The sequence below is a fragment of the Lepus europaeus genome, chromosome 16 (assembly GCF_033115175.1).
Source record: "Lepus europaeus isolate LE1 chromosome 16, mLepTim1.pri, whole genome shotgun sequence".
Lineage (NCBI taxonomy): Eukaryota > Metazoa > Chordata > Mammalia > Lagomorpha > Leporidae > Lepus > Lepus europaeus.
This window is the reverse complement of record NC_084842.1, coordinates 34,455,617-34,467,857: the sequence shown is the minus strand read 5'-3', so window position 1 is coordinate 34,467,857 and position 12,241 is coordinate 34,455,617.

Here is a 12,241-nt window from a genome sequence, read left to right as displayed (position 1 = left end):
TTTCCACGGCAACAGCGCCTGCGGCGACGGGGCGGGGCCTGTGGGGCGGGGCCTCCAGGAATGGGGCGAGGCTCAGAGCCCGCGCAGGCGCCGCTGTAGCCTGTGGTAACTTCTGTAGCGCTTAGCGGAACGCGTTAAACGTGAACGCGCAGTACCGGTACCGGGGTCTTAAAACTTGGGCGGAGCTTTCCATTTCAGATTTAGTGGACCTCACCACTTAGAGATTTAGGGCTTGCCCTACCCCCAATTCTGTTTCCTGGTTCATACTTTTATATTGTAAGTATTGTGGTTTCTGATTAGCCAAAAACTTACTTTCAGTCAAGCAATTTGACGAGTGGTGTAGATGGCTTCAGAGGACTGGGACAGATTGTACTTGGAAAGACAATGTTTTTACTCCAAAACTCTAAGGAAAAAAATCTTAAAACTTGAATGTGCCAACAGAACTTAAACTGCATTAAATATTGGAGCTGGTGCTACGGCAAAGTATCGTCATGGCCTTCCAGTGGGTTCGAGACTCAGCTACTCCACTTCCATTGCTTCCTGCTAATGTGCCTGAGAAGGCAGCACATGATGGCCATGTAGTTGAGCCCCTGCCACCCTCCTGGGAGACCAGGAGGCATTTTCTGGCTCAGACCCTGCTGTTGCTGCTATTTAGGAAGTGAACCAAAGGATGGAAAAATTCTTCTCTTTCAAGTAAATAAATGAACAGTTTTTAGGGTTTAGATTGCAACACTTCACCAAGATGCCATGCCCTAATACATTTAATTCATTCATGTGTTCAACAAACAGGTATTGGATCCCTACTATATGTTACTATGGTAACAGCTAGTTACTTGGGATTTAACAGAACAATGTAAATAAAAAACAGTGAAAAGATCACTTAACAGAAAAATTCTGCCTACGTAAAAATATGTGGACCAAGGAAGAAGCAAATAATTAGGACTGTGAGAGTCTAGGACATCCACTCAAAAGAAGTGGCCTTGATTTGGATCTTACAAAGCCAACATTTTATATTCATTAAGACACAGGTTTTGGAGGAATGAGTCTAACTTTCATTAGCTATGTGACTTTGGGAAAGTTATTTAGCCAATTGTATTTGTAAGATATGGAAATAAATAATGTAAACCTCATAGAGTTATTATGAGGACTAAATAAGTTAAATATATAAAAATCCTAGAACAGGGCACAAAAGTATGATCATTGAATATAAATTATGTTTCTTTGGGCTCATACCTTTCACCATAAATGCAAATCAACTCAAAATGCATTAAATACTTAAATCTAAATCCTGAAACTATGAAACTGCTAGAAAAGACATAGGGAAACACTTTAAGAATCAGATTAGGCCATTTTGGGAGGGATGACATTCTCAAAACCACAGCAACAAAAGCAAAACCAGACAGGATTATATCTAAAAAAGTGTATGTATGGCAAAACAAACAACCAAGGCAGTGAAAAAACAACCTACAGAGTAGGAAAAAATATTTGCAAAGAATACATGTGAAAAAGGACTAATGTCCAGAATATGTAAGGAACTTAAAAAAAAAAAAAAACTTAACAGCAATGAAAACTCTAATTTTAAAATGGAGAAAGAATCTGAATAGAGATTTCTCAAAAGAAATGCAAATAACCAAAAAATACATGAAAAATATTCATTATCAATAACTGTCAAGGAAATGCAAGTCAAAGCTACAGTGAGATATCGTGCCATAATCAGTATTATCAAAAAGATAAAAAATAGCACACACTGGCAATGATGTAGAGAAAAAGAACCTTTATATACTGTTTTTGGAATGCAAATTAGTACGCCTATTATGGAGAAAAGCTCAGAAATTCCAGCCCAAAATATTAGTAGATCTACCATATGACCCAGCTGACTGAATGTCTGCACTTGCATGTTCCTTGCAAGACTATTCCTAATAGCCAATATATTTAATCAACCTGGTGTCCATCGATAGATGAACAAATAAAGAAAATAGGGAATGCATACAAAATGGATTATTAATCAGCCATAAACACAGCAAATGCTATCATTTGCATTGAAATGGATGGAACTGGAAAGCACTATGTTACCTGAAATAAGCCAGACACAGAAAAAACAAATACTGCATGCTTTCTCTCACACATGGCAGCTAAACAATGTCAATATAAATGTAGAATGGTGATTATTAGAGGCTAGGAAGGATGGAAAGCAGGATATTGAGAGTATAGAGGTTGGGTGAAGGATATCAAAGCACAGATGAAAGGAGTAAGTTCTAGTGTCCCACAGTACCACGATGTACCTATAGTTTACACTGATGTACTTTATGAAGAACTGGAAGAGAGGAGCTGGTGGGCTCCAAACAAAGATATGATAAAAAAAAATAAGAAATGCTAATTACCTGATTTGATCAATTCTCATTGTATTCATGTGTTGAAATACTACACTGTACCCCATTAAATAGTACAGGTGTTATATCTTGCTCAAATTCTGAAAATAAAAAAAAAATCTTAAATTGTAAAAATAGTTGTTCATAAAGTGATGTTGAAAATCTGTTGGATGAAGAGAGGAGCGAGTAATTTAGCACAGAATGACTTATGTCAGTGGAGGAAGTCATGGCCATATGAGAGTTTTCTTAGGAGTTTCAAGAAACAAGTAATAAACAAATAAAGTTACTGAGAATTTTAGCACGAAGGCTAATGCAAGATTTGGGTGGTAGTTGCTAGAGAGATGTATTAGGACTATGTATTGTGATTTAATCTTTTAAAGGAGTCAAAATGTTTTCTTGTAATAAATATGCCAATTGTTATGTTAATTCCACTCTGTCACAAACCCACTCTTCTATATTCTGCTCTGTGACACTGGAGTTGGAACTCTGCAGTGTATTCTCATTTGCTAGGCATTTGGTACATTCTGCCAGTAGAGGGAACTAGAGAGGGAACCGGAGGCCCGAGGAAAGGAAAAGGGATTTGCTATTTCCTATTTGCTTGGTGTTCATTTTGATGTCTCCATAGTGACAAAGCTTCACCTGGCACTGGTAGACGTTTCCAGCCTCCAGCTGTTTTTAGCGCTCCTGGGACAAGTTTCATCAGACTCCTTCACAGAGTTCCCCTCTTTCAAAATCAAGATCCAGATTTTTCTGTGGCACTGCTCTTTTGAGTTCCTGAAGTACCCACATAAGCTGTGTACACTGGCTCCTCAGAAGTCTGAGTCTATTGAGCTTTTCCTCCCTATCCTGGGTTCTTATAACCCCAGCGTATTCTCTAGGAATACTAACTGCTTCCTGAAACATCGATTTTGTTGTTAATTTGACAGTCCTAATTTAGTCTTTTCAATTCGGCACCTTTTAATCCAGTTTCTTTTCTTAAATTCTCATTGTTGCCTCTCTTTTCCTGACAGGATGTTGGGTGATATCTGAAATGACGTTTTTCTCCACTATGAGCTCATCTGCATCTTATTAAAGCATCTAAGGAATTTCTTCTTCCTGTTCATCAGGTCATGTCAGCCATATACCAATACACTTGACTAGTGTAATGTGTGACATGCTAAGACACAAAAACCTCTACCAATCTTGTGACAGAGAGCAAGAAAATCAATTTGACCTTAGGCAGCAACATGAATGTGTACTGTTGATCCTGATAGGTAAAACCAAATTGCCTTTAGTGTTTTTTGCAGATATTATAGGAGAGTAAAGCGCTTTCTGGATAACAACAGAGTTTCTGGTAGCAACAGAGTGTGATGATTTATTTCAGTATAGATACTTCAAATGAAAAAAGAGATCTAATTGAAGTCACCTCGCCTCATGAGTAAGTTTGCAGTGATTCAGTCATTCTCTAAGATCCATCCAACGTCGGTATAAGGTAGATAGTCATCAAAGTTAGTGTTTATTGTCCTGTCCCTTTCACTACATTTTCTTGCACGTTGGGATTTACTTAATGCAGTTGAGCAGGCATTCACTGTGTCCAGGCACTCAATGCAGGCAGCTGTGCTACTGTAGAGGAGGCTTGCCCTTGTCTAGTTCTATCCACAGGAATATGGGACATCATGGATTCTGAAATCCATTTGGAAATCTTACTAGACCCTCATTCTGAACTATTTCCTCCACTTTGGGCTGTACATAGATATAGTAGTGAATTTGACTTTCATCAACATGCCTTCATTTCATTTTCTGATCTGGTCAAAATCTGTGCAGAAAAGAGTACTATTATTGGGTCCCTCCAAGATTACAACTTTTTCTTTAAGATTTTTTATTTATTTTAAAACCAGAGTTATAGACAGAGAGAAAATTCTTCCATCTGCTTGGTCACTCTCCAAATGGACACAATGGCTGGAGCTGGACTGATCTGAAGCCAGGAGCTAGGAGCTTTTTCCGGGTCTCCCATGTTGGTGCTGGGACACAAGCACTTAGGCCATCTTCTGCTGTTTTCCCGGGTCATAAGCAGAGAGCTGGATCAGAAGAGGAGCAGCTGGGACATGAACTGTCAGTCATATGGGATGATGATGCAGGAGGTGGAGGCTTAGCCTACTACACCATGGCGCTGGCCCCCAAGATTATAATGTGTTTTAAAGATGGAAAAGAATATTCAAAACTTTCAAGAAACTTGAAGGGAATGAGTTTTTACCCCCAGATACATATTTTAAAATGTTAGTCTTCCAGCTTCATGGATAGTATCAAGAAACACAAGACTCCTGGGTCAGAGATAATTGACTTTATAAAATGCAGCAGAGGGAGCAGCATGAGCCACACATCCATGCTAGTGCTCTTGCCTCCAGGTCTATGGATGACACTAAGGGGAGCAACCGGAAGCTTTGGACACAGTGAGTTTATGTCGATGCTGAGGAGTCCTAGCTTAGGAATTCCATTTTTTTTTTTAAGTGGATACAAGAAAACCTGCCTAATCCTTGCCCCAGATGGAGACATTACCAAACAAACTGGTACTTCCCTGTGAGACAGGACACTAAATCTTCTAATGCTGTTAACTATAAAAATATTTTTGAAAAAGATTATCTGGTACAAAAGCTGTCAGTTTCACTGCTCCCAAAATGTGTAGAAACACAATAAATCCACAACAGATGGATCTACTCACAAGCAAAAATCAAATAAATGTCCGTTTTCTGATCACCACCATCTATTTTGGCTGCAACATTACACTACGTTTGTGTTCACCAGTATTTTTGGTTCAGTATCTGTATATATGTTATGTATGTATAATTTCATAATTGTCACCGGACTGTGGATTGTCAGGGCTGGTTATACTAAAGTGCTTGGGTGCTTATAAAGAAGAAAAACCCAGGAACCTGTGGTGTGGTTATGTTAAGCCTCTGCCTGCATGGCCAGCATCCCATGCTGAGCACCAATTCACGTCCTGGCTGCTCCTCTTCTGATCTGGCTCTCTGCTAATGGCCTGGGAAAGCAGCAGAAGATGATCCAAGCGTTTGGGCCCCTGCACTCACATGGAAGACCCAGAAGAAGCTCCTGGCTCATGGCTTTGGATCGGCCCAGCTCTGGCCATTGTGGCCACTTGGGGAGTGAACCAGTGGATGGAAGACCCCTCTTTCTGTAACTCTGCCTCTCAAATAAATAAATTGTTAAAAAAGAATAAGAAAACTCCACAGTTTCAAAGGTTCTTATAAAATAGAAAACACTTTTAACATTTATACCATCTCATAAAACATTTTTTAAAAATTATTTATTTATTTATTTGAAAGGCAGGGTTAATGTATACAGAAAGGCAGAGGCAGAGAGAGAGAGAGAGAGAGAGAGAGAAAGAGAGGACTTCAATCCACGGTCCGCACCCCAAATGGCCGCAAGGGCCAGAGCTACGCTGAACTGAAGCCAGGAGCCAGGAGCTTCTTTCAGGTCTCCCACGTGGGTGCAGGACCCCAAGGACTTGGACCATCTTCTACTGCTTTCCCAGGCCATTAGCAGAGAGCTGGATTGAAAGTGGTGCAGCTGGGGCTCAAACCAGCACCCATATAGGATACTGGTACTGCAGGTGGCAGCTTTGCCTGCTACGCCACAGCGCCAGCCCCTCATAAAAATCTTTTTGAGTTGAAAGGCATAGCCATAAGAATGCAATAAACTGGGGCCTGCAAAACTGGGGCCGGCAGTGTGGCGTACTGGGCAAAGCCACCACCTATGATGCTGGCATCCCAAAGGGCTCCAGTTCGTGACCTGGCAGCTCCACTTTTGACCCAGTTCCATGCTAATGGCATGGTCAAAGCAGTGGAAGATGGCCAAAGTGGTTGGGTGCCTGTTACTCACATAGCAGACCTGAAAGAAGCTCCTGGCTCCTGGCTTCGGCCTGGCTCAGTGCTGGCCATTGTGAACATCTGGAGGGGAGTGAACCAGCAGATGGAAGATCTCTTTCTCTCTGTGTGTCTCCCCTTGCTCTCTGTAACTCTGACTTTCAAATAAATAAATAAATCCTCAAAAAAAGACATATGAATTAGAAACGTCACTTAAACAAGCAGAATTATAAACGTAGCAAAAAGGTATCTGCCATTTATATGACCATTTCAATAATGTGTATTATGAAATTGCTATCAACCTCTTAAAGGTGAATATGAGATTTAATGACTTAAATATTTTGGTATCTCAGATGCTAGACTTAGTTTTGACTAGTTCTGAAGTTAAATAGTGGGAAGCATTGGTTGTTTATCTACTCTCAATGTGATTTACTGTGTCATATTCAGGCCAGAAGCATTTTCCTCAATAGTGCATTAAAAATGTATTTCACAAATTCTATCTCTGTCTATGCAGCTGGAACTGCGGATAATGTTCTCTAATGTAATTATAATTACGGCTAATGGGCAAGTCAATTATAATTGATAATAACTAAATGAGCTTTAACCATCACTATACAAATGAAAACTACAAATTTCATTAAAAACAGATATCTCATTTGCCTCATAAATACACAGACTTCAAATTAAACCTTTCTCACTGTGTTGTAAGTTTGTATGGGGATGAATCAAACAGCTTGAAAGTGATTGGCAAGGAGAAAGATCTTTTGAGCTTGTAGTCTAATTTCTGAAGGGCAAAATCAAAAGAAAATTAGTGTATTGGTCAAGACAAATGATCACAGCTACAGCACACAAACCAGAAAAAATATCTGCATGGCTTAACACATCAAAGGTTTATTTCTTGCTGATATTTTCTGTCTACTATGGCTCAACCAGAAGGGAAACATTTCCACATGCAGGGATCTAAGTTGGTACAGATGGCACCACCTGGGACATGTGGTCTCTGAAGATACTGTGGCAAAGGAAGAGACATGGAGGATGCACAATGGTTCCTAGGCTGCAAATAACGCATGTCCCTTTTGCTCATGTCTGTCGTATAGTCTCATCCTACCTTCCTGAGCGTCCCAGGATAGTGGAGGGGCCCGGGGATATTTAGTGAGCATGAGCACTAGTCATCTCTAGCAGGATTATAACCTCTTTTTCAAGAAAGGCTAAACCTCTTTGGTGTGCAAATGTTTTGAAGGAAACAGAGGAAAGTATCCTTATGCTTTCCCTTTACATGGGACAGGTATATATGGGGCAGGAGTGGATGGCTCTAGTTAATGAATGTTGTCAAAGATTTTGTCAGTGATTATATTTCTTCCTAAATTTTCCCTTTTCTCTCCTGGTTTGCTAAATTATAATTTTGGTTTTACCTAAATAAAAAGATGAAGATGTTAAGTTGGAAACATTTCTTATAGTATGAAGACAATACTTCTACATTCAGTTATTATCACAAATAACATACTTCAAATATCCCACAGGCTTGTAAAGGGGTCCTCATAGTTTCCTTTTTTAAAAGGTAATTTTCCTACAAAAGATGCAAGAGAATAGAGGGACAAGTTACACTCACAGTGATAAAACTTAATGCTATTTTTGTCCTTTGGGTGTGCTCTTCTCTATCTACCTCTTTTAAGTTCTAGAATAGGTTAAAGGGATTGTCTGCAAAGTTTTCACCTGACTTAAGAAGGAGAGTCTCGGAGCTGGTATGGTGGCGTGGTGGATTAAGCCACCGCCTGGGATAACAGCATCCAGTGTGAGCGATAAGTCCTGACTCTTCCACTTCCAATCCATCCTCTGGGAAGACAGCAGAGGATTCCCCAAATGTTTGGGCTCCTGCACCCAAATGGGAGACCTGCAAGAGGCTCCTGGCTCCTGGTTTCTAACTCTTTCAGATAATAAGTATAAATCTTAAAAAAAAGGAGGTCTCCACCAGATGATAATTTACTGGTATAGGAATCATTGCAAAACAGAACTGGACAAGCTACATAATTTGTGGGGCACAGCGCAAAATAAAACTATGGGCTCATTGTCTTTGCCTCTCAAACAATAAATAAAATTAATAATTTAAAAATTCATAGAAATGGATTTTTAAAATTTTATTTTGACAGAAAATAATAATTTCAATCCATAAATATGAGAGGTCTTCCAAAAGTTCATGAAAAATATATATTATGCATGGATTTTTAAAATTTGCTTCAAAATAAACTCATCTTTAATTCCATTTTTCACAAACGTGTTGATACAATGTTGTATATTTACAGTGAGAACTATGGTAGGAAATAAAAATTATAATTTTACACCTGTCTATGCAAATCTTATATTTTGTTTCCTGGTATTACTAAACATTGTTGCAGCAAGATAGTTAAAAAGTTGGCTCCTGATTATGAGGTGTGAGTCTTAGGAACAAGTTTCTCAGTCCAACTATAAAGGGAATCAAAAACATTCTTTCCGCCTTTCCTGAGTTCTGAAACAATTCTGACCTAAGACAAAAGACTGAAGCAGTTGCAAAAAACTCGTCTGTTTTTGGTGAACATTTTATTTGAGATATGGTTTAAGTCTATAAGCGAGAGACTCAGACTAAAATCTGGGGTTTGAATGAAGGGTCCTCCCAGTCATGGACATGCTGAACCTGGGCAGGATTATAACTGCCGCTGTAAAATGTGTGGTATAAAAAGGCAGAGCTGAATGTTTGCTCCCTGTCAGTAGCTCAGTTCAGAGGAAGGAGATTGCACACTCAACGTTCCTCCCAGGTTAACTGATCCCCTTCAGTTGTTCCTTCCGTTGTGAGGTGGGGAGCAATGTGGGTGGAAAACCAGCGTAGGTGCATAAGAACAGAGCAGGTGGCTGCTGTAGTGGCTTTGTCCAGGTAGGAAAACAGCAGGAGTGAGAGCAGGTCACAGTATCCTGGGCAACCAGTCACTATTCTTGGGGAAAGAGAATGTATGATAGTCAAGCCGCTCCTGCTAATGAGAATGGAGGAGAGAATAGAAATGAGGAAGGGTCAACTATAAGATTAAATCCTTGCCACAGATGGAACTGCTGAGGAAATAATCCCCTGTAACAATCCTGCTTGAGTGTAAAGAGATGGAATCACAGTTTCCTTCATTTCCCACATTATCCCTCCACCCCATAGAACCCATACTTTTTAAAAAGCTTAGAGGTGCTTTAAGCCTATGGCTGTAAATTAAACTGGAAATATGTTTTGAAAAAATTAAAGGAATAAAAAGAAAAGAAATGAAGGAGGCCAGGGTTTGGGGGAAAGGGAAGGAGGGAAATATGGTTATCTTCTTAGAATTGCATCTATGAAATACATGAAATCTGTTCTCATATTAATTTAAAAACTATAAAAAAGATGGGGCTGGCACTGTGGCACAGTGGGTTAACACCCTGGCCTGAAGTGCCGGTATCCCATATGGGCGCTGGTTTGAGACCTGGCTACTCCACTTCCGATCCAGCTCTCTGCTATAGCCTGGGAAAGCAGTGGAAGATGGCTCAAATCCTTGGACCCCTGCACTCGTGTGGGTGACCTGGAAGAAGCTCCTGGCTCCTGCCTTCGGATCGGCACAGCTCCAGCTGTTGCGGCCAATTGGGGAATGAACCATTGGCCATTGGATGGAAGACCTCTCTCTCTCTCTCTCTCTCTTTCCCTCTTTCTCTTTCTCTCTCTCTCTCTCTCTCTCTCCTCTTCTCTCTCTGTGTAACTCTGACTTGCAAATAAATAAATCTTTAAACGAAATCTAAAAAATAGAAAATCATAAGAAAAAATTTGGAATACTTAGAATCAAGTGGCAGCAAGAACACTGCATGTCAAAATTTATAGGACACTGCCAAAGCAGGGGAAGAGAAATTTACTATTTTGAATACAAGTTCACTCATTAAAAACTTAAAAACTTGGGGCCAGTGTTGAGGTGTAGCTGGTAAAGCCACCACCTGCAATACCAGCATCCCATATGGGCACCAGCTCGTGTCCTGGCTGCTCCATTTTCTACACAGCTCTCTGCTAATTAGGAAAAAACAGTGGAAGATGGCCCAAGTGTTTGGACCCCTAGCACCCATGTGGGAGATTTGGAAGAAGCTCCTGGCTCCTGGCTTCGTCCAGACACAGCACTAGCCATTGGGGCCAGCTGGGGAGGGAACCAAAGATGAAGACCTTTATTTCTGTCTCGCCCTCTCTCTCTCTGTAACCCTGCCTTTCACATAAACAAATAAATAACTCTTAAAAAAGGTAAAAAAAAATTGAAGAGAAAGTATAAAAAAAAAAAAAAAAAGCTTGTATAGAATGTGAATTCTATTATGGGTGTGAGTAAGAGAGGAAAAAATCTCCAGACTTTGTCTTCTGCACATTTTTATTCCTTTGGTCTAATTCAGAATGCTCACAACATGATAAAGAAAGTGTGAAGCCAACCTGCCATGCAATTTACCCTTGGTGCTAATTCCTCACACTTTCTATACCCTTTCCTGCATTTCTCATGTGAGATAATTTCGCAGGACCCATGGTGAGGCCTGTGATAGGACCTGCCCTGTTGTTGAGTATAGTGACAGATTACTTCTGTACTGTATCATGAAGGGATCTCTTTTCTAATCCTCCCCTGGTAGATTTCAGGTCATAGGCCATCAGAAATGCTATCCTTTGTCTACTTAAGTCTTTGGAAAATCCTCATTGGTTGGTGGTTCATTAGCATGCTACGTTAATGTTTTGGCACTGTAATAATAATATCTCATATTTCTAGGAACTGAACAGCTTTGCTCATGTGGTACAGAGTGAATGAATGCACTTAGAATAGCAATTCCACTGGAGATTTTCTTCCATCTGTTTAGGCTATTTATGTTTCTTATAGTGCACCTCTTCCATTATGAAAAATTCTCTTTGATAATTATTCTGAGAGAATTTCAGAAGCAAAAATCCTGATATATTGAATTTTAAAAAATATATTATTGGCCTCACAAAACAGGCATTCTATGCTTAACAAAATTCAAGATTTTAATTCTGTAATTTCTGGAGCTATTGAATCACCATTGTCTATGCACTGTTGCTTAGCACCCCTGCAAGGGGATGCAATTCACATCAGGGTTTACAATTCCCATCAAATGTTGACTGCTTGGACTTAATAAAATTGTTTTTAAATTTTAAGCACTTTATTACTTATTGTAAATTATTTTATATAACATATACAGGGACCTCAATGCCAGAGCTAGTTAAGCAGGGTAATGGATCCTTAACTAGAATATTCAATCGATAGAAGGATAGCTTCCCTCTGAGCTTTTTGAGATATTTATGGATTTACTTTTCTAGAAAAGACCACAAGAGATTAGCATAGAAGAAAACAAAATCAATTGCCTTCCTACTGCAAAAATTTCAATAATATAGTATTAAATATTTTGCCCCTGTTTTTCCCCATCTTCACTGTGGATATTTTGGACATGTTTAAAATAACCACTTACCCACCACTCTGTCCTTTGGCACTGTTTCAATCCTGATCTGAAGAGAAGTAGTGATGAGTGATAGAGATCAAGAAGCTTTTGACCTCTGTGATAATCTTTTGCTGACTTAGGACCAGTTAATAATATAAGTGCAACCAAGCAAGCTGTTCTTTTATGAGGGAATATGGAAGCTTCTAATCTTTTTACTTTTATTTTGTATTTTAGCTATTTTTTTTTTTTTGGTTCAAGTCCTAGAGACCCACTAACCTTTCTAATAATTAGAGAGGGTGGGATGCTATCTGAAGGGTAGAAGAGTTCACATTTACTACGCAGCTCTCAGCTATTTGTTTTTCTGTGTTCAGCTTATTTCATTCAACATGATGTCCTCCAGTTGCAACCGTTTTAATGTGAATGGTAGAATTTCATTCTCTTTTGTAGCTGAATAATATTCCAATGAGTGTGCATCACATTTTCTTTATCCATTATCTGATAAAGGACACTTTGGTTGATTTCAAACTTCGGTTATTGTAAACAGTGCCACTATAAACATGG